At 44.0% G+C, this 18836-nt stretch overlaps 2 long non-coding RNA genes across 5 annotated transcripts in view; one reads left to right on the top strand and one right to left on the bottom strand.

Moving 5' to 3' along the window:
- The window catches only part of LOC114018684, a 293307-nt gene that overhangs the window by 118800 nt on the left and 155671 nt on the right, over positions 1-18836 (top strand). For all 4 annotated transcript variants that reach the window (XR_006283232.1, XR_006283234.1, XR_006283233.1 and 1 more), the window contains one exon: positions 17106-17179. This is a non-coding gene — a long non-coding RNA (uncharacterized LOC114018684). The remainder of the gene's footprint in view (positions 1-17105; positions 17180-18836) is intronic.
- LOC119565083 overlaps positions 1-18836 on the bottom strand; it is a 32841-nt gene that overhangs the window by 7150 nt on the left and 6855 nt on the right. The gene's annotated exons all lie outside the window — the stretch shown is intronic.

The following is an 18836-nucleotide window of genomic DNA, read 5'->3' as shown; positions in this document are numbered from 1 at the left end:
CTCTATTTAAGCCTAAATTAATAGTATCCAATTTGCAAATGAATTCCAATTCAGCAGTTTCTCGCTGGAGTCTGGATTTGAAGTTTTTTTGTTGTAAGATAGCAACCTTCATGTCTGTGATTGCGTGACCAGAGAGATTGAAGTGTTCTCCGACTGGTTTATGAATGTTATAATTCTTGACATCTGATTTGTGTCCATTTATTCTTTTACGTAGAGACTGTCCAGTTTGACCAATGTACATGGCAGAGGGGCATTGCTGGCACATGATGGCATATATCACATTGGCGGATGTGCAGGTGAACGAGCCTCTGATAGTGTGGCTGATGTTATTAGGCCCTGTGATGGTGTCCCCTGAACAGCTATGTGGGCACAGTTGGCAACGAGCTTTGTTGCAAGGATAGGTTCCTGGGTTAGTGGTTCTGTTGTGTGGTATGTGGTTGTTGGTGAGTATTTGCTTCAGGTTGGGGGGCTGTCTGTAGGCAAGGACTGGCCTGTCTCCCAAGATTTGTGAGAGTGTTGGGTCATCCTTCAGGATAGGTTGTAGATCCTTAATAATGCGTTGGAGGGGTTTTAGTTGGGGGCTGAAGGTGACGGCTAGTGGCGTTCTGTTATTTTCTTTGTTAGGCCTGTCCTGTAGTAGGTGACTTCTGGGAACTATTCTGGCTCTGTCAATCTGTTTCTTCACTTCCGCAGGTGGGTATTGTAGTTGTAAAAATGCTTGATAGAGATCTTGTAGGTGTTTGTCTCTGTCTGAGGGGTTGGAGCAAATGCGGTTGTATCGCAGAGCTTGGCTGTAGACAATGGATCTTATGGTGTGGTCAGGGTGAAAGCTGGAGGCATGTAGGTAGGAATAGCGGTCAGTAGGTTTCCGGTATAGGGTGGTGTTTATGTGACCATTGTTTATTAGCACTGTAGTGTCCAGGAAGTGGATCTCTTGTGTGGACCAGACCAGGCTGAGGTTGATGGTGGGATGGAAATTGTTGAAATCATGGTGGAATTCCTCAAGGGCTTCTTTTCCATGGATCCAGATGATGAAGATGTCATCAATATAGTGCAAGTAGAGTAGGGGCATTAGGGGACGAGAACTGAGGAAGCGTTGTTCTAAATCAGCCATAAAAATGTTGACATACTGTGGGGCCATGCGGGTACCCATAGCAGTGCAGCTGATCTGAAGGTATACATTGTCCCCAAATGTAAAATAGTTATGGGTAAGGACAAAGTCACACAGTATGCATCCGATGAAGTGAGCTGTAGCTCACGAAAGCTTATGCTCAAATAAATTGGTTAGTCTCTAAGGTGCCACAAGTACTCCTTTTCTATTCTCTTTACAGTGTGTATGGTAACACCCATTGTTTCATGTTCTCCGTGTATATAAATCTCCCCACCTTATTTTCCACTGAATACATCCGATGAAATAAGCTGTAGCTCACGAAAGCTTATGCTCAGATAAATTTGTTAGTCTCTAAGGTGCCACAAGTCCTCCTTTTCTTTTTGCAGATACATACTAACACGGCTGCTACTCTGAAACCTGTCATTATATATGGCTTGGCTGGAAGGCCACCTCCATGCCCAGTTGATGGCCATCACTCCCTTTTATCATCCAGTCTGATCATTTGAGGATGTGAATGCCGAGAAAACATTGTTGCTTTTCTTTTCAGATTTTTACTTTTCTCTGAAGTCCACTACTGTCTGATATGACAGATGACCTGCAAAGAGGTCAGTGCTATGAGTGTGTGAGAAGTAGCCAACACCATCAGTATAGTTAATGTATAGACAGTGCCCTATTCAACTAGAAACTCTTTGTTTGACAGCACCGCCTCTTAGATATATACCTATCAAACGTAGCTCTAAAACCACAAGCTTATTTTTAATAAAGAGAACTTTTAATTTGTGTCAGACATGAAAGTACCTCCAATTAATTTGTACTTTGAAAAGAGAACAAAGGGCTAAGTTTAGTTGTCAAACTTCCATTTTTTATCAGAGCTCTTAGCAAAATATGTGGTCCGATGGCTTATATAAGGTTACAAACTGCTTCGCTTCAGTAGCATATACTGTTGGCGTGCCTCATTTCCATTGGTTGAGGGGTGATGGATTTATTTAGTTGTGGATCCACTGTTTCTGAATCCAGTCCCCCTATGTCCTGATGTACAAAGAGCCCCAAGGTAGCAGAACTCCCAAATATTGTTCCCTTCCTTTCCACAGGATCACTGCTGGTAGGACAGGGCTCTTAGCAGCAGAGAGAATAGATGGTATCTGACCTGCAATATGTACCTATGTCTTTATTTGTACCACATCTGTGGTAGTGAGATCTAAGTGGTAAATTCCAGAGCTAAGTGATACATTGCATTTATATGTTACCTTGCCTTTCCTCGCTTGCACTCTGCCCACTAATCAAGATCTATCTGACATTCCAAACCTCTACAAAGCTTCTAACTGCTGCCATCCTTTGAAAGAAGAACCTGTCAGCAAAATGTTTCATTTCCCTTCCACCCTTCTTCTTTTAATTACATGGTTCATTCTGCTTTTTGGCCAAATGTTCCGATTTGGCTGTCTGACAACATTTAAGATACAAAATTTCTGTAGAAGTGCCTTCTGTATCAGAGTGGGCAGCTGGGAATCCCTTTCTGTAGTGCAGTCGAGCATCCATTTCCAGTTTACCAGATATATTATCTTTCACTCAGCTTTCTCTCTGATGTCAGAATTTTTGGTCTCGCTTTAAAGACAAGGAGAATCTTGCAGAAAAAATTGAAAGGGAAAGGGTGCTGGACCTTGTAACTGTTTCCACTGTGGGAGGTGTATTGATGCTCTGTCTACGGCTCTTGCTTTTGGACGCAGGGTGAGTACCTCGCAATAGGCTGGGATGTTAGTCTTTGAAAATGAGTCTTGCATGAAGATAGTGGACAACAATATTACTTATTATTTATCTTAAATGTTGTGTCATTGAAGATACTTTGTTCTAAAAATAAAACCCTTGAGTCTGATCTAATGATCATTTGCCATTCTTTAAATTTTTCTTCCTCTCCCAAAAGTCATGTTATTTTCTGCAGACTATTATGGTACAACCTTATCCAGTCTCCCTTTGGAATGACTCCAGTTAGTTCGCAGTGGACCTAACTGCTGGATCCCACGTGCTCCTAAGACAGATGGGTCTGGTAGATCTGGGTCACTTGTCATCTCTCTGGGTCTTTAAGGTACACTCCCAGGTGCAGACTCCGTATCTGCCACCTTCCTTGCAGGGGCATCATTTTAGAAAAATTGGGGGGGGGGGGGGGAGTGCGTGCAAAATTGGGTCAGCAGATAGAATGTTATATGAGATGATATTATCTCCTGCAAAGTCTTTGGGGGAAGAGGGAGTGGAAAACATAATGGAGCATACAAACCTATGAAGAATCAAGGGCCAGTTGCTCTCTTCACTCATAGCAAATGGTGCCCCTGCTTCCTTGGGACATGAAGCTCTGTAGTCCAGTTGTCTTTGACCCCCAAACAACTGCCGTAGCCTGACCAAGCCCCCAGTTACTTATACGTCTTCCCTCAGAATTTCCCCTTCGCTGTGGGCACTCTGAACTTCTCAATTAAACCCTTCAGGGACAACATGGCAGGCAAGCAAGGAACACAGGCCAAGCCTAAGAATTTTTTAACCACAGTCACTTTTAAGAAAGCACCAGAGAGTTACAGATCTTTGCAAAATAATAAACAGTCCTGGTACACTCTCTTTCTCTCTCTCTCATTCTGATCTTGCCCCTTTTGTGTGTCCGAGATCTGGTCCATGCTACAGACTGGGCAGAGTACCCTCCTGCTTGCTCCAGCCCAGTCTTCTGGCAAGTGGATGGGGCCCACTTCTCAGAGAAGCCCCCGGGGCCTGTTTTGCCATTGGCCCAGGCTGGGAAATTCCACCCTGAGTCATGTGAGTCCCACATGAAGAACACAGTTGTCCCTTGAGAAGGGGGCAGTTGTTGAGTCGTTCAAAGTTGATGACCTTTGATAGCTTTCACACTGCTAGTCCTTTCTCTGAGTGTCCCGTATTCCTCCCAGGCAGGGTAGTGTCTAGAGAATAGACTAATTTTGTCTAGTCCAACAAAAGATGTTACCTCACCCACCTTTTCTTGTCTCTCTAATGTTCTGGGACTGACAGGACTACAATTACACTGCATATTATCTTGTCTGGGTCAGTCTGGTTTTTTACCACTGAATACAAAATGGCCGTTAGCACACAAAATGGAAGACAGGGTACAAAAATGAAATTCACAAAACAATATGGAGTTCACAATTATGTACAGACATGTCCTCCTCTGTCACATGTTAATCACTGTTTCAGATTTTCAAAGCTGTCTAGGAGATTTAAACACACCTCCTAGGAATTTTCATGTAAGATGCGTGCTTAAATCCCTTGGATGGCTTTGAAAGTCTCAATCTCTATTTTAGGTAGGATTCTTACACTTGCCTTGGATTCCAGCAACAGTTTAATATGAATTTAGCCTTAAGATACTGTACGTCCGTATTATTCTGGCTTTTACAATGGAAAAACTGAGGTATGGAGAGATTAAGTGATTTGCCGGAGGTCAGACAGCAAGACTGCATCAAAGCTGGGAATAGAACCCAGGAGCCCTGCCTCCCAGTCCTGTGCTGTTAAGAACAAGACTATTTGCGACTGCATCGGAGATGTATCATGCGTATCTAAAATGATTGTATTTTTATTCATAAACTGCTCTGGGGAAATAGTAACCTTATATTCACCAAATTGCAGTTTAAGACTGTGGAATGAGTCCGGGGGAATAATTGTTGATGTTTTATGTTTTCATTCACTTGATTTCTACCTGTGTTATTCAAGTGTATATACAGTTGAACAAATGATCCTATTAAACACGTTATGCAACCTATTAACTCAGAAAAGCAAAGCACTTTAATATCTAAAACATTTACATTTAATAACATCTTGGCACTGGTGTTCTCTTAACCTCTATGTTGAACAATGTTGATTTTTCTCGGTGCTCTCACATTATGATTGGGGGAGATGGAGTGCTTTTCACAAGTCTAAAATTGCTGACCTCAAACCTGTATTCAATCTGCGCACTTGAAAAGTAAGGAACGTTTAAGCTTAAATTTTTGGGATTCTATCTTCTCTGCTTGGCTTTGAAGCTACAACGCTCCTCTGTGTTTTTTATGTGAAAAGGGGTTAGTGGGCCAAATCCTGTTTTCAGTTATGCTGATGTAAATCTGCAGAAAGAGATCAGAATTCACTGAAGATTTCTAATCTTATGGAGGATTTTACTGTTGCAGTGAGAGGCCATTTTCAAAACAATAAAGTGCACTGTACAAAAATAATTATACCCTGAAAAGAGGAGGCAGTGTGCTCCAGTGGATAGGGCACTGGACTGGGAGTCAGAAGACCTGGGTGCTATTTCTAGCTCTGTTATGTGAGCGTGGGCACGTTGCTTTATCCCTCTGTGTCTCAACTTCTCTATCTGTGAAATGGGGATAAAGTTACTTATCATCCTTTATAAAGCACTCTGAGATCTGAGGTTAAAGAGCGCCATGTAAGAGCTACGTAGTAATATTACAGCTTTACACTTTGGATTAAACCTAACTCCCTGCTTGCCCACCATCCTTAACCACTATTTGTTTCCCTAAATATTAAGATTTGGTGGCTTTGTTTGTCTGTGCATATTTACTTTTCTTTTAATGGCAAGGCAATAATATTTTGAAAATAAGTTTGTTTAAAAATAAGTATTTTATTTTTTCACTCAGCAAGAACAGGTATTATGTAACGAACTTCCATTGTGGCCCTGAGTGCCTTTGTTTGCTGCACTTTTCCGCACTTATGGCTTCTTTTCTGGAAGTACTTCTGTCACACCCAGGCTTGAACTGCAGGAACATAACCATACTGTAATACACCAATTTATAGCTACCATCCTCCCTTAACGTTCATGGAAATGACATGGCTGAAGCCCCACACATGGAGCTGAGAGAACCTCCATTACATTTTGTGGGAGGGGGGAGCAGGCAGCGTGAGATTTTGCTTGCCACCTCTGCTTACCGCTCCTGTTGCGGTGGCAGAGCACGGGGGCTGTAAAGCCTTGCAGCCTTCTTGGGGTAAATTCTCTTGGCACAGGCATTCTGTAGGGTAACCTTTGGCTTAAAGCTGGCTTTGCCTGCCTTCCCTACAGGAATTTTATGGTGTGCCTCCTGCGGGTACAACACGAAATCTTACCTCCAGTCTACAAACCCTGCCAATGTGTTTTTTCTCTGCGTACAATGTAGATACGGTTCATGCATCCATTGAGTTGTTCTGTGTATAACTTACAGATGGTCACAATGGATTGAGCAATGTTTGATCAAACAAAACAAAATTGCTCTGAGAAGCGGGTGGCTGGGGAACGTATGTCCACACTGCAGCCTGAGGTGTGAGTGTAGCCCAGGTAGAAGTAGCAGCATAGGTCCGGCAGCACAGGCTTTAGAGTAGTTTGTACATACTCACATGGCTAACCCGCTCTGAAGCCTGTGCCCTGCCTCTACACTGTTATTGTTACCTATGCAGGTGCAGATGAAGCTAATGTGGGTATGTCTACCTGTGCTGCAGTCACACCTTCGATTGAAGTGGAGAGAGAGAGAGTGTGTGTGTGTTTTCCCCCGTAGGTGTTAAGGTGCCTTAACTTTCTTCAGTTAAAAATAGAAGCTGTATTCAAATTGGAGAGGAATGGGGAGGAGGGGGAATTTCCCAGCCTCCAGTTTTGTTCATTTCTCTGATCCCATGTGGATGTCTTCACAGCTGAATTTTCTATCAGAGCCTGTTCTCCTCTTCTCCATTGCTCCCCATGCTGGTCAGGCATGACTTTTTGCAATGTGTCCACACCAGGGTGATTAAAAAGAGGAAGACAGCATGATTTCTTTCAGAGGGGTAGCTGTGTTAGTCTGTGTCAGCTAAAACGACGAGGAGTCCTTGTGGCACTTTAGAGACTAACAAATTTATTTGGGCATGAGCTTTCATGGGTTAAAACCCACATGAAAGCTTATGCCCAAATACATTTGTTAGTCTCGAAGGTGCCACAAGGACTCCTCGTTGTTTTTGCTGATACAGACTTAACATGGCTACCCCTCTATCAGCAAAAACAATGAGGAGTCCACTGGAAAACACTAGAAACTGCCAATGGAAAGCATCTTCATTTGCTGCCTCAGCAGTGAGGGGCTGTGGAGACTGAATTTTCTTCTCTCTGCTAGAGGTGGCACCTCAAGGTCAGGGTTGATACATGATGAGTTCAGCATGGAGAAACATGTGTTGCCTCTGGCCATGCAGATCCTGGTGTATATTTGTGGATGGATGGATATCATACAGAGAGAGAGAGAGAGGACTTCAGGCTCCAGAGTACTCAGGTGGTCACTGTTAACAAGCGAAACGTTTAAAAACAAATCTTCTACTTTTCTCTAATATGACTTTGCCAATTGCTCTGACTCCTGGGGTTGGCATCTTTTATGAACATGAATGCCGCACAACTTATGCAGCAGCGTTGTGATGTTCCATCGTCATGCCGCAACAGGTGGCCTGCATGAAATGAAACCTGCAGCTTGAACTCAGAAAGATCTGCTCGTATTTAAAGCTGCCATACCCACACCAGCCCACCCCCCTCTCCAGCAGTTCTTGTTTCGGAGAAATGTTCTGTGATTTTGAGATGACTGTAAATGGGCAAATATCTGTTTTCTTTCTGGCCTGGGTGTCCTCAAACATCAGCTGGTAGGAAATAAAGTGGGGGAAAGCCTTTTGGGGGGGCAACTCATCTTCTGTTAATATGCAGTGAGATCTGCATGTTTCCCTTTCACTTGTGTGATTCATTTCCAGTTCCTTATTTCTTGCATGCTGTGGTTTAAACTAGTTAAATTAGCTAGCGGAGTGACCTTGCTTGTTCTGTGACCAAAATAACTAAAGGGCTCTCCCTCTTAATCTCTGAGGTCTCCTGTGTCAGTTTTTGGCTTTAAAATAATCTAGGTTGTAAAAATGTACTGTAATAATTCTTTGCATTTGTATGGAGAGTTATACCTGAGAATCTGCAAGCCACATACAGATATTAAAGACTTGATTGTGCCCTAGTGAATGGAGGAGCCACTGCAGCCAGAGTACTCAGGAGAGGTTTTGGTTAATTGAGCCATACTTACACTTCTGGGAGTTTCCAGGCAGCGTACAGAAGTGTGTCTGCTGTACCACTCTGAAAGAGGGTGGACTCTATTCTAGCTTGTTCAGAGGAAGATGAATCTGTGGTACCACCCCTTACTATCTCCTTTCAAGCATATCTAGCTATATTAGTACTTCTCTGGTACCCATCACTATAGTGACAAAGCACCTCACAATCTTTAATGCAGTTACCAACAATCACGTGAGGTGGGAAGCGCTGTTATCTCCATTTTACAGGTGGGAGAACTGAGGCACAGAGCAACTAGCTCCATAGAGCCTGCCTGTAGCAGAGCAGGGAATTGGACACAGTTCTCCCAAGTCCTAAGCTAACACCCTAACCCCTGGTCCAGTCTTCTTTTCTTTTTCTATGGGGGTACCAAAATGGAGCAGAGCCTGCACTCTGCAGGTGCATGGTGAATAGCCTCTTTCACAAGAGTATAAGGGTGGGTGGAGAGGCCTATTTCAATTCCCTCCAGTCCCCCCTCCCACCAACATCAGGTTTAGCCACAATTAGGTCCTAATTTGCACACAATCTTTATAAAGGTACATAAATAGTATTACAGCCATTTTACAGGAGGCTGAACTATGGTTCAGGGAAGTTAAGTGACTTTCCTGACAGCATGGAGGCAGTCAGTGGTAGATCCAGGGGAAAAAACCAGGAATGTTGATCATGTGACACTTTTCTCTCAGGGCTTGATCCCGTAAGGTTCGAAGGGTACATCTACACTGCAGTTAAAAACCCATGGCTGGCCCGTGCCAGTTGACTTGGGCTTGAGCTAGGGCAGAGGTCCCCAAACTCTGGGGTGCGCCCCCCTAGCGGGGCACAGAGGAACATTCAGCGGCGTGCAGCGGGGCCCAGGCCAGCCCCCACAGGCGGCGGAGAGGGAGCGCCACCCAGCCCTGCTCCACTCCCAGCTCTGCTCCGGCCTTCCCTCCCCCCACAGACTCCTGGCCCTGCACCAGCCTCGGCCCCACCAACTGCATCCCAGCAACAGCTCTGACCCATCTTTAAAAAAGGGAAGAAGGAGGATCCTGGGAACTACAGGCCAGTCAGCCTCACCTCAGTCCCTGGAAAAATCATGGAGCAGGTCCTCAAGGAATCAATTCTGAAGCACTTAGAGGAGAGGAAAGTGATCAGGAACAGTCAGCATGGATTCACCAAGGGCAAGTCATGCCTGACTAATCTAATTGCCTTCTATGACGAGATAAGGGGAAAGCAATTGACGTGTTGTTCCTTGATTTTAGCAAAGCTTTTGACACAGTCTCCCATAGTATTCTTGCCAGCAAGTTAAAGAAGTATGGGCTGGATGAATGGACGATAAAGTGGATAGAAAGCTGGCTAGATCGTCGGGCTCAACAGGTAGTGATCAATGGCTCCATGTCTAGTTGGCAGCCGGTATCAAGTGGAGTACCCCAAGGGTCGGTCCTGGGGCTGGTTTTGTTCAATATCTTCATAAATGATCTGGAGGATGGTGTGGATTGCACCCTCAGCAAGTTTACAGATGACACTCAACTGGGGGGAGAGGTAGATATGCTGTAGGGTAGGGATAAGATACAGAGGGCCCTCGACAAATTAGAGGATTGGGCCAAAAGAAATCTGATGAGGTTCAACAAGGACAAGTGCAGAGTCGTGCACTTAGGACGGAAGAATCCCATGCACCGCTACAGACTAGGAACCGAATGGCTAGGCAGCAGTTCTGCAGAAAAGGACCTAGGGGTTACAGTGGACGAGAAGCTGGATATGAGTCAACAGTGTGCCCTTGATGCCAAGAAGGCCAATGGCATTTTGGGATGTAGAAGTAGGGGCATTGCCAGCAGATCAAGGGATGTGATCGTTCCCCTCTATTCGACATTGGTGAGGCCTCATCTGGAGTACTGTGTCCAGTTTTGGGCCCCACGCTACAAGAAGGATGTGGAAAAATTGGAAAACGTCCAGCGGAGGGCAACAAAAATGATTAGGGGACTGGAACACATGACTTATGAGGAAAGGGTGAGGGAACTGGGATTGTTTAGTCTGCGGAAGAGAAGACTGAGGAGGGATTTGATAGCTGCTTTCAACTACCTGAAAGGGGGTTCCAAAGAGGATGGCTCTAGACTGTTCTCAGTGGTAGCAGATGACAGAACAAGGAGTAATGGTCTCAAGTTGCAGTGGGGGAGGTTTAGGTTGGATATTAGGAAAAACTTTTTCACTAGGAGGGTGGTGAAACACTGGAATGCATTACCTAGGGAGGTGGTGGAATCTCCTTCTTTTGAGGTTTTTAAGATCAGGCTTGACAAAGCCCTGGCTGGGATGATTTAGTTGGGGATTGGTCCTGCTTTGAGCAGGGGGTTGGACTAGATGACCTCCTGAAGTCCCTTCCAACCCTAATATTCTATGATTCTATGACCCTAGCCCCACCCCCAGCTGCGACCCCTTAGCACAGATACGTTTCCAGCCCCAGACTCAGCCTCCTTTCCCCGTCCATGTCCCCTCCCCCTCCTGGGAGCCATGGCCCCTCTCCTGGCCCCAGCTCCAGGAGGGGGGGCTTGGACAGGGGCAAGGGGGGTATGACCCTGAAAAGTTTGGGGACCTCTGGGCTAGGGGGCCGTTTAGGGCCCTTCAATGTGGGAGGGTTCCAGAGCTCGAGCTGCAGCCCCAGTCCGAATGTCTACAACACTATTAAATAGTCCAGGGATTGGCAACCTTTGGCATGTGGCCTGTCAGGGAAATCCGCTGGCGGGCCTGTACGGTTTGTTTACCTGCAGCGTCCACAGCTCCCACTGGCCGCGGTTCGCCGTTCCAGGCCAATGGGGGCTGCAGGAAGTGGCATGGGCCGAGAGAATGTGCTGGCCTCTGCTTCCCACAGGTTTGCTGATCTCTGAAATAGCCCCTTAGCCCAAGTCCCGCAAGCCTGCCTCAACTGGCACAGGCCAGCCGTGGGTATCTAATTACAGCGTAGAAATATCCTATGTCCAAATCGAGTATCTAGGATTGAATCCTGTGAGGTACTTGCTTCTGGGGCAACTGCCAGGGATCATACTGATACTGAATAGTGTTGGATTTTACTCTAATTTTTTAGGGCGTGTTCCATAGCCTGTTAAGTCAATGGAAAGACTTTAGTTGACTCTGGGCTTTGGATCAGGTTCTCAGTGCTTTAGAAGGATCTCACTGACTGCAGGAAACTTTCATTCTTCTTTGGTCCCCATTATATGTGTAAGTTTTTTCTTTTCTTTTTTTTTTAATACATGCATATAGCTCCTTGTCAGATTCTTAGGGCTCTGAAGCGCTCAGGATTGCGTAATTATAATGAATCATCAACTAACAATACAATGAAAGTAATTTAGAGCAAAGGTACGCCTTGTGTACTCATGACGCAGTTGTAGCCTTCAGAAGGAAATAGGACAAAAAGCTGACATTACTTCAGCTTTGACTTGCCTGTGAGAGGTTGTTTTGTACTGGACTTTGAATATATCCACACTGAGCACCTGAAATTTACGCAGAAGAATTCTGTGCAGTGAACAGAATTTTGCATGAGTCACTGGTATCTGGAGTTCCATCCATACGGGAAGGGTACGTTTGAAAACGCAGATGGACTTCTGCTCTTTTTTTGGTAACTGTTGGAACTGCAGGTTTAGCATAGACTCTCCAGTGAAATTTACATGTGCAACTGATGCCAGGAAAGGGCTGAGGAAATACCGACGTCACAGGTACAAGGATTAAAGTGGGGAAACTTTTTCCCTTCTTGTCATTAGATATGGGCTTGATTCTTCCCCGCGCCAGTGTTACTTCAGTTGAGTCAGTGCTGATTTACATAGTGAAAGTAGCTCCATTGAAATCAGTGGAATTACAGTCCTATAAAATTGATGTGAGGTGAGAATTGGCCCTTGTTTCCAGACGCTAAACTAGCTTTGCGAAGAACCTTAATATTGAATAGTTTTTTTCTCAGTCTGTTGCCTGCCTTTTGCCTTGAGTGTGAAACTGATCTCTAGCAAAATCAAATGTAATTATCCTCTTTATATCCTCGTTTTAGATTCCTCTTCAGCACAACTTGTTCTGTTTGCTTGTTTCTCAGTGCTAGATAACTATTTTTAACTCACTGCATGCCTGCTGTCTTTCTCCCTTAATATATTTAGGTAACCAGAGGCCTGAGTGCATAGGCCTTGTTCGTGGAAAACTCTAAATTTGACAGGAGTTTTGCCTAAGTACAGACTTCAGGATTCGTCCCCACAAACTACTGTTCATTCATAATCAAAGGAAGTGGGTCAAATCCTACAATGCTAGCTGCATGATTTGAACCAGTTTTTTATACATACCTAGAAGTTAGCATATCAGCACTATCTTAGCTCAGTGGATGGAAGGGATAATAATCTGGTGACTCCCCAACCAGGCGTGGCAGGGCATAGGAGGGGGAGTGCTGCCTTTATAGAATGATCCTCCCCCCATCCTTGCCATCAGGACCCTGCAAATAGGCCCTTGGTAGTGTTGAGGACATGGAGAAGGGAGAAAGGATGGACTGGGGGTGGGCGACAGAGATACTGTATCTCTACCGTAGTCCTGTGGGGATTTGCTGTGGACCATCTGAGTATTAATTTAGGCACGCTTGCCATCTGTGATATGGCTCTACCATAGGCTTCAGGGGGCAGTAGCCACCTGGCCAGCAGTGTGCTATGAGGGGATGGGGCAGGCATGGAGCCCCAGAAGCAGTGTAGAGGCAGAAGGCCTGTGTGTGAGTAGCGCTTTCTTGCCAGCATGTTCCGTAAGATATGTATATTTTATGGATCAAAGTCCCTTGTCCTGTTCACATGGAGAATGATATCGTCCCAAAGTGTTTTCTTAAATAAATCCACTCTCCTTCTCGGTACGGGCCTCCCTCCTCTTCACCCTGAAAATGTCCCTTGGCATGTGACAGCCCTGTTGTTTCAGCATCTGTGACACAGCAGCCCTTTGAACAGGATGTGACTCCCTGCATACTCCGCTGGCTGTTTCATGCAGAAACTCTTCCTATGTTCTTAAGGAATTAAACCACAATTAGGCACTGAAGCACAATCATTCTGTCTCTCGATATCCCCACCCTTTCTGTGTTACCACTTTTCATATCAACTCTGTGCAGTCCATCTTCCTTGTTTGATTTCCTGGTCCTAATTCACAATGTGGCACCTCCATTCTTGAGTATGAGTCGTTCAGTGGATACAGTCAACATTCTAATATTGCTCGGAAAAGTGACTAAGGCCTCTTCTCTGGCCTACGTTTTGGATGAGGTGGTAGAAATGCATGTGAAAGCTATTGGGTGACAGTTTATTTTTCTTTCTCCTGTGAGTGATTAGTCTAGAAAGAATTTTTAACTTGCTTTCCTTCCTTCACATGTGATGGTGGCAGTGGGGAAAGAAATGGGTATAATTCAGTATAGCAGTGCAAGCAAACCTAACAATCCTCTTCACTGAAAGTCCTCTGGTTGCCTTCTTAGCTGGGAGTCCCATATTGAATGCAGATTTTATTTGTGTTGAAAGACCAGAGTCCAGATAACCTTCCAGATAGCTAATCCGGTGTGCGACCCCACCAAGATTATCACTCACTTGGATTTGTTACTAGTTTTTATTTAGCTCCATAGAGGTGCATAGCCCTGCACCGAGCAAATAGTGTAAAACTTTCTAAAGTGCATAAGTGATTTAGGAGCCTAAATCCCACTTTCAAACGTTTTACACTTAGGAGTTTGTGTCAGTGCCTAAATCTGTTTTGAAAATGGGATATAGATTCCTAAATCACTTGGGTAATATAAAATTTTACCCATATTCGCTTCACGTAAGAGCTTGTGATTGAGGTAAAGACCAGGATATCTGGAGGAGTTAACAACACTGGGAGGACACAAGAAAGGAGGAGGAGGATGAAAGTGAGGATAGTAAGTGCACAGCTACTCTACAAACTTGCATGGACACAGCTGCACACAGCTGCTCTAAGCTCTCTCCCGTCGGTTTAATTACTCCACATCCGCAAGAGGAGGGTAGGTATGTCGGCGGGAGAAGTTCTACACCAGTTCTTAGGTCAGTATTACTCACACCCCTGAGCGACATAGTTATATCAAATGACAGGTTTCAGAGTAACAGCCGTGTTAGTCTGTATTCGCAAAAAGAAAAGGAGGACTTGTGGCACCTTAGAGACTAACCAATTTATTTGAGCATGAGCTTTCGTGAGCTACAGCTCACTTCATCGGATGCATGAAGTTATATCAAAGTAATTCTGTAATGTAGACCAGGGATAAAATTACAGACCTACATGGGAGACTAATGTACTCACATTGGTGGTTAAAATTTCATTTTAAAGCAGTTTTTAATTTGGAATGTACATAAGGGAAGTGAGGGGTATGTAATACAGGCTAATGCAGCTGTACTCTCCTGCATCACTATTAGCATGTAGCATGTCACTATGCAGCTATCAATAACCCAAAAAAAGCACACATGTGAGATGTCTCTCACTTCTACATCCATGATCCAGTCCACAGAATGCTGCTCCCCTCTCAACAATTTCCATTCTGTTATGTCTCCTCACTCATATGATGTGTGAGTGGGTGTGTTTCTGGGGGAAGCATTTGGCTAGTGGCTTTGTGAAACCGAAGACAGTTTTCCTTAGGAAAAGTCTTTTGTAATCATGATGCCAGAGTAATTTTCCTGTGTACTGTATATATTTTTCAACTGAATTCTGATAAGCGCTGCTTATCATTTGGGATTTAAGAGGGTTGATAAGAGTTGGTTTTCCTTCATCAGTAGTGCTAGTAGAAATGATCCGTAAATGTTACACAAACGTACACACACACAAAAATTGCTTAACCTAAGGTTGTTTGAGTACATTGTGTAGCATTGCACTCACTGAAAATCAAGAGAATTAGCAGTTAAAGCAGCATTAACATACAGACAAACCTCAGTTTACAAGCCTTTCCACTTAAATACCATAATATCCAGATCTTGAAAATCACACTCAGATACGCAGCCTATCTCTGGTCGCATATGGTTAAGGTCTTAACAACAGGCACGTTTTTACTTTTAAAGGTGTGTAATGTCTTGCTTCTGCAGAAAACATTCCGAGGTTAGAGAGGGGAGGTTGAGTGTGATTTTGAGTGTGATTATGAGGCACTGGATGTATGCATTGTGGATTGTTATATGTTGCAATTGAAAGGGAGTTTTATTGTTAAGTTCCAGTCCATCAGAACTGGTGAAGTTCATTGGACCAAAGCTTCTCTCTGGTTAATGAGAGGAAATTCCCCAGGTGTAGAAGGAGGCCCCTGGTAAGTGACTTGGATAGAGCCAAGGGAATGGGATAGGAGCCGGCACCGGCGCTGACTTTTGTTTTTGCTGGTCGGTGCTTTCTGGCTTCCAGTTCCACTGTGCTCCATGAATGTGCTCCTGCCACCTACTGGTAGTTTGGGGGTGATGAGCACCCTCTTTTTTTTTTCCCGTGGGTCCTTGAGTCCCAGAGCACCCACTCTTGGTGTCTATGCTTGCCAGCAAAGCTGAGTGTGAAGCAGAACTTTGAATTCCACTAGGGAAGAGACACCTTCTCTATCTGGAGAATCTCCTGTTCTTTACTGGAGAGGAACCCTGGTCCGATTGAACCTTATCAGGACTCTTTCAGTGGGTCTCTTGCTGATCAGCCGTATAAGATTAGTCAGAAGTTTGAAGGTGCAGAAGAGTAATGGATTGGTTGAAGCACAGAGAAAGTTCAGGCGAGGGGCTAGTTAAAAAATCTATCTGGAGAAGAGCCAGGTAAGCACTGATGGAGAAAGGAAGTTGTCCATGAAGATGCGGTGCTCATTTGGCATCTGTGACAAAAACCCACATGATAAAAAATCCTTGTTTTGGTATACTTTATGAAAATTTCCCCAAATGTTCAAATTGTAATGCAGTATTAAACATTGTGTGAAACCTGAGCTCCATGAATGTGGCCCTTAAGTTCAGGGGTCCCCAAAACAAAAAGTAAGATTGACTAAAAAAAAAAAAATGCCCAACAGGAATGGTTTTGTATTGATTTGACTGGTGAAAATCCTGGCAGGACATTTTAGTGTGTCAGTGGTCTTGGGAAGTCAAGTTTGATCTTACTGAGATGGAATTATCTTGAAACTGTTCAATGTGGGGTTTCATGTGTTTGAGAGTTTTAAATCCTGTTTTAGTGCAACACAGTTTTTAATACAGAATCACTCAGGGCAGGTGTCTCCATAATGATCCAGTCATTGGTTTACGGCTCCAGAGTCTTTCAGCTAGAACCATATTCACTATGTGTCTGAGGAGGCTGGAGTTAGTCCAGTGAAGATATTCTGAATTCTGAGCCTTCATTTCTGCTCAGAATTTCGCTTGTAGATCCACCTATTTTGGACAATATCATAAAAATTACTGGAGGGTTTTCCATTAGTTTTGCTTATTTTTGGTCCTTTCTTGAGCTCTGCCATCACACACAAGTGGATCTGGAGATGTGACTTGTTTGGAGAACAGGAAAATGTGTTGAGCAAGTAGCCTGCAAGTGATTTGCAAACCGCCTGCTGTGTTTCCATCTACTTAAATTAATACCATAGTGAATGCTCCCATTAGCCAGACTGTGAGGTTATTATGATTCTAAAGAGCTAGAACCGTGTTAAGGGCTCCCCTGTGCCCTCTGCAAACTCCCCTCTCCCCGCCCCCAAAAAATCCCTCCACAGTGTACTCCTGTTGGGGCAGCCATAATTTGACCCTCAGAATTTATTATGAGTTTAAGTAGATGTTGATTTGATTTGCAGGTCACCTTTAAACATACCAGCAAAGTTACATGTCAGTGAATCACAGGGCAGGCTTGACAGTAGCGTGTGGTCCAGTTATGTATAATTAAGTCAATTATTTAATAATTTACAGTCATCTAACATAAAACAAGCTCATTATACACAGTTCCAGCCTAATGAAACAAATCGTCATTTTATGACTCTAACACCTGCTTTGCATTGTGTAGGCTTTGAATCAGGAATTTGTCGCACAAGAAAGCAGAGCCCTCCCATTGAACTAGAAGAGGCTACCATTTTAAAAGTAAGGCTTGCACTGTTTTTAATTTTGTTTTAGGTCAGATGAATCAGCCTTTCCTCAGTGCTTCTGGCCCTTCTGTTTTCTGAGCTGGCTTTCTGAAGGCAGCAGGGCTTCTGGCCTGTCACTAACAGTGGGATGCTGCCTATGGTGAGCCACATTTTGCCTCTTTGTTCTTGTGTGTCTGCCTCTCTCCTGTTCTGTCATCTCTTCTATCTCCCTCCCTATTTTTTCTTTCTGCTTCTTCCTTTTTTACTCTGCTCACCCGTTCTTTGCCATTCTTCCTTAGACCCTATTTAATCCCCTTTCATGCACTCCTCTTTCTCCTGCCCACTTGCCTCACAGTCTTCCCTCCCCCAACCTAGCATAGAAACTCACAAATTAGAGATGGAAAGGGTCTATTAGGTCACATATAGCCCTCCACTACCCTATGGAAATGCCGAATTATGTCCGAGCAGGAAGGCTTCCATGGTTCCCTTTGATGAGTATTCCACAGGTTACTAGATCTCGTTAGCTAGTATTTTTTTCAGATAACAGACTAAGTGCAGATTGTCATCCCACTGGGCCACATCCTCAGCTGGTGTAAACTTTTAAAGGCAGTGGATCTAAACGAATTCACACCATCTGAGAATTTACACCATCTCACGACCATTGTTTCTCATTTCTCACCCTCACATACTCTCATGTACCGCTCTTAGACAGCTGTTTCTACAGTTAACAGCAGAAGTGCTGCAACTTCAGAGTGCTTCTGACTTCCATACTTATTAGCAGTTGAGGCTAGAAGCGCTACTAGTGTCTGATGCTTAGTCCAAATAACCCTTCTCGCATCTAGCACCTAATGGCGTGCTACTAATGATCCTAGATGAAACATGCCATGCTTTCCTGGGGGATAATTAATCATGTGACACTAACTTGGATTTAGAAAAGGAGGACTTGTGGCACCTTAGAGACTAACCAATTTATTTGAGCATACGCTTTCGTGAGCTACAGCTCACTTCATCGGATGCATAAAGTGGAAAATGCAGTGAGGATGTTGAAGTGAGCTGTAGCTCACGAAAGCTTATGCTCAGATAAATTTGTTAGTCTCTAAGGTGCCACAAGTCCTCCTGTTCTATATACAGTAGTAATTTTCAGTTGGTCATTTATGCATTGTCCTCTCTTTGAATATTTAAAACTGATTTTAATATCTTGAACTGTGTGAAGATTTCATATGAGGTGAGAGATTAAATAGATTGGGGTTAGATTGTTCGGAGAGGAGACAGATAAGAGGAAACATGATAGAGGTGTATCAAATAATCTACCATCGGTAGATGTTCCATTGGTTTCATCCAGCTTGGCAATTCCTATATTGAACTGACCTTTGGAGCAACAATTGCTTAACTAGTTAAGCTGTGTTCTCTTCTTTGCCTTGGACATGGCTAGGGAAGCAGGAGTTCTGTGCTGTCTCATTTTTGTATTTTCAACTCTCAGCTTTACTATATGTAACCTGTTCTTTATTAATGCATGTACTTTTATGTGGCAAGTATCCAAAAGTAAATATACCTCACTATTTTAATTCTCTTTTAAAATTCCCCCAGTGTCTTTACACAGGGCGAAATTCTGATCTCATTTACACCAAAAGAAATTAATCGGTCAGTGGCTTTAACACCAGATTTACACCACT

This window comes from Chelonia mydas, chromosome 1, assembly GCF_015237465.2.
Source record: "Chelonia mydas isolate rCheMyd1 chromosome 1, rCheMyd1.pri.v2, whole genome shotgun sequence".
NCBI lineage: Eukaryota > Metazoa > Chordata > Testudines > Cheloniidae > Chelonia > Chelonia mydas.
The sequence above is the reverse complement of the archived record's forward strand: the minus strand, read 5'-3'. Positions and strand labels throughout refer to the sequence as shown.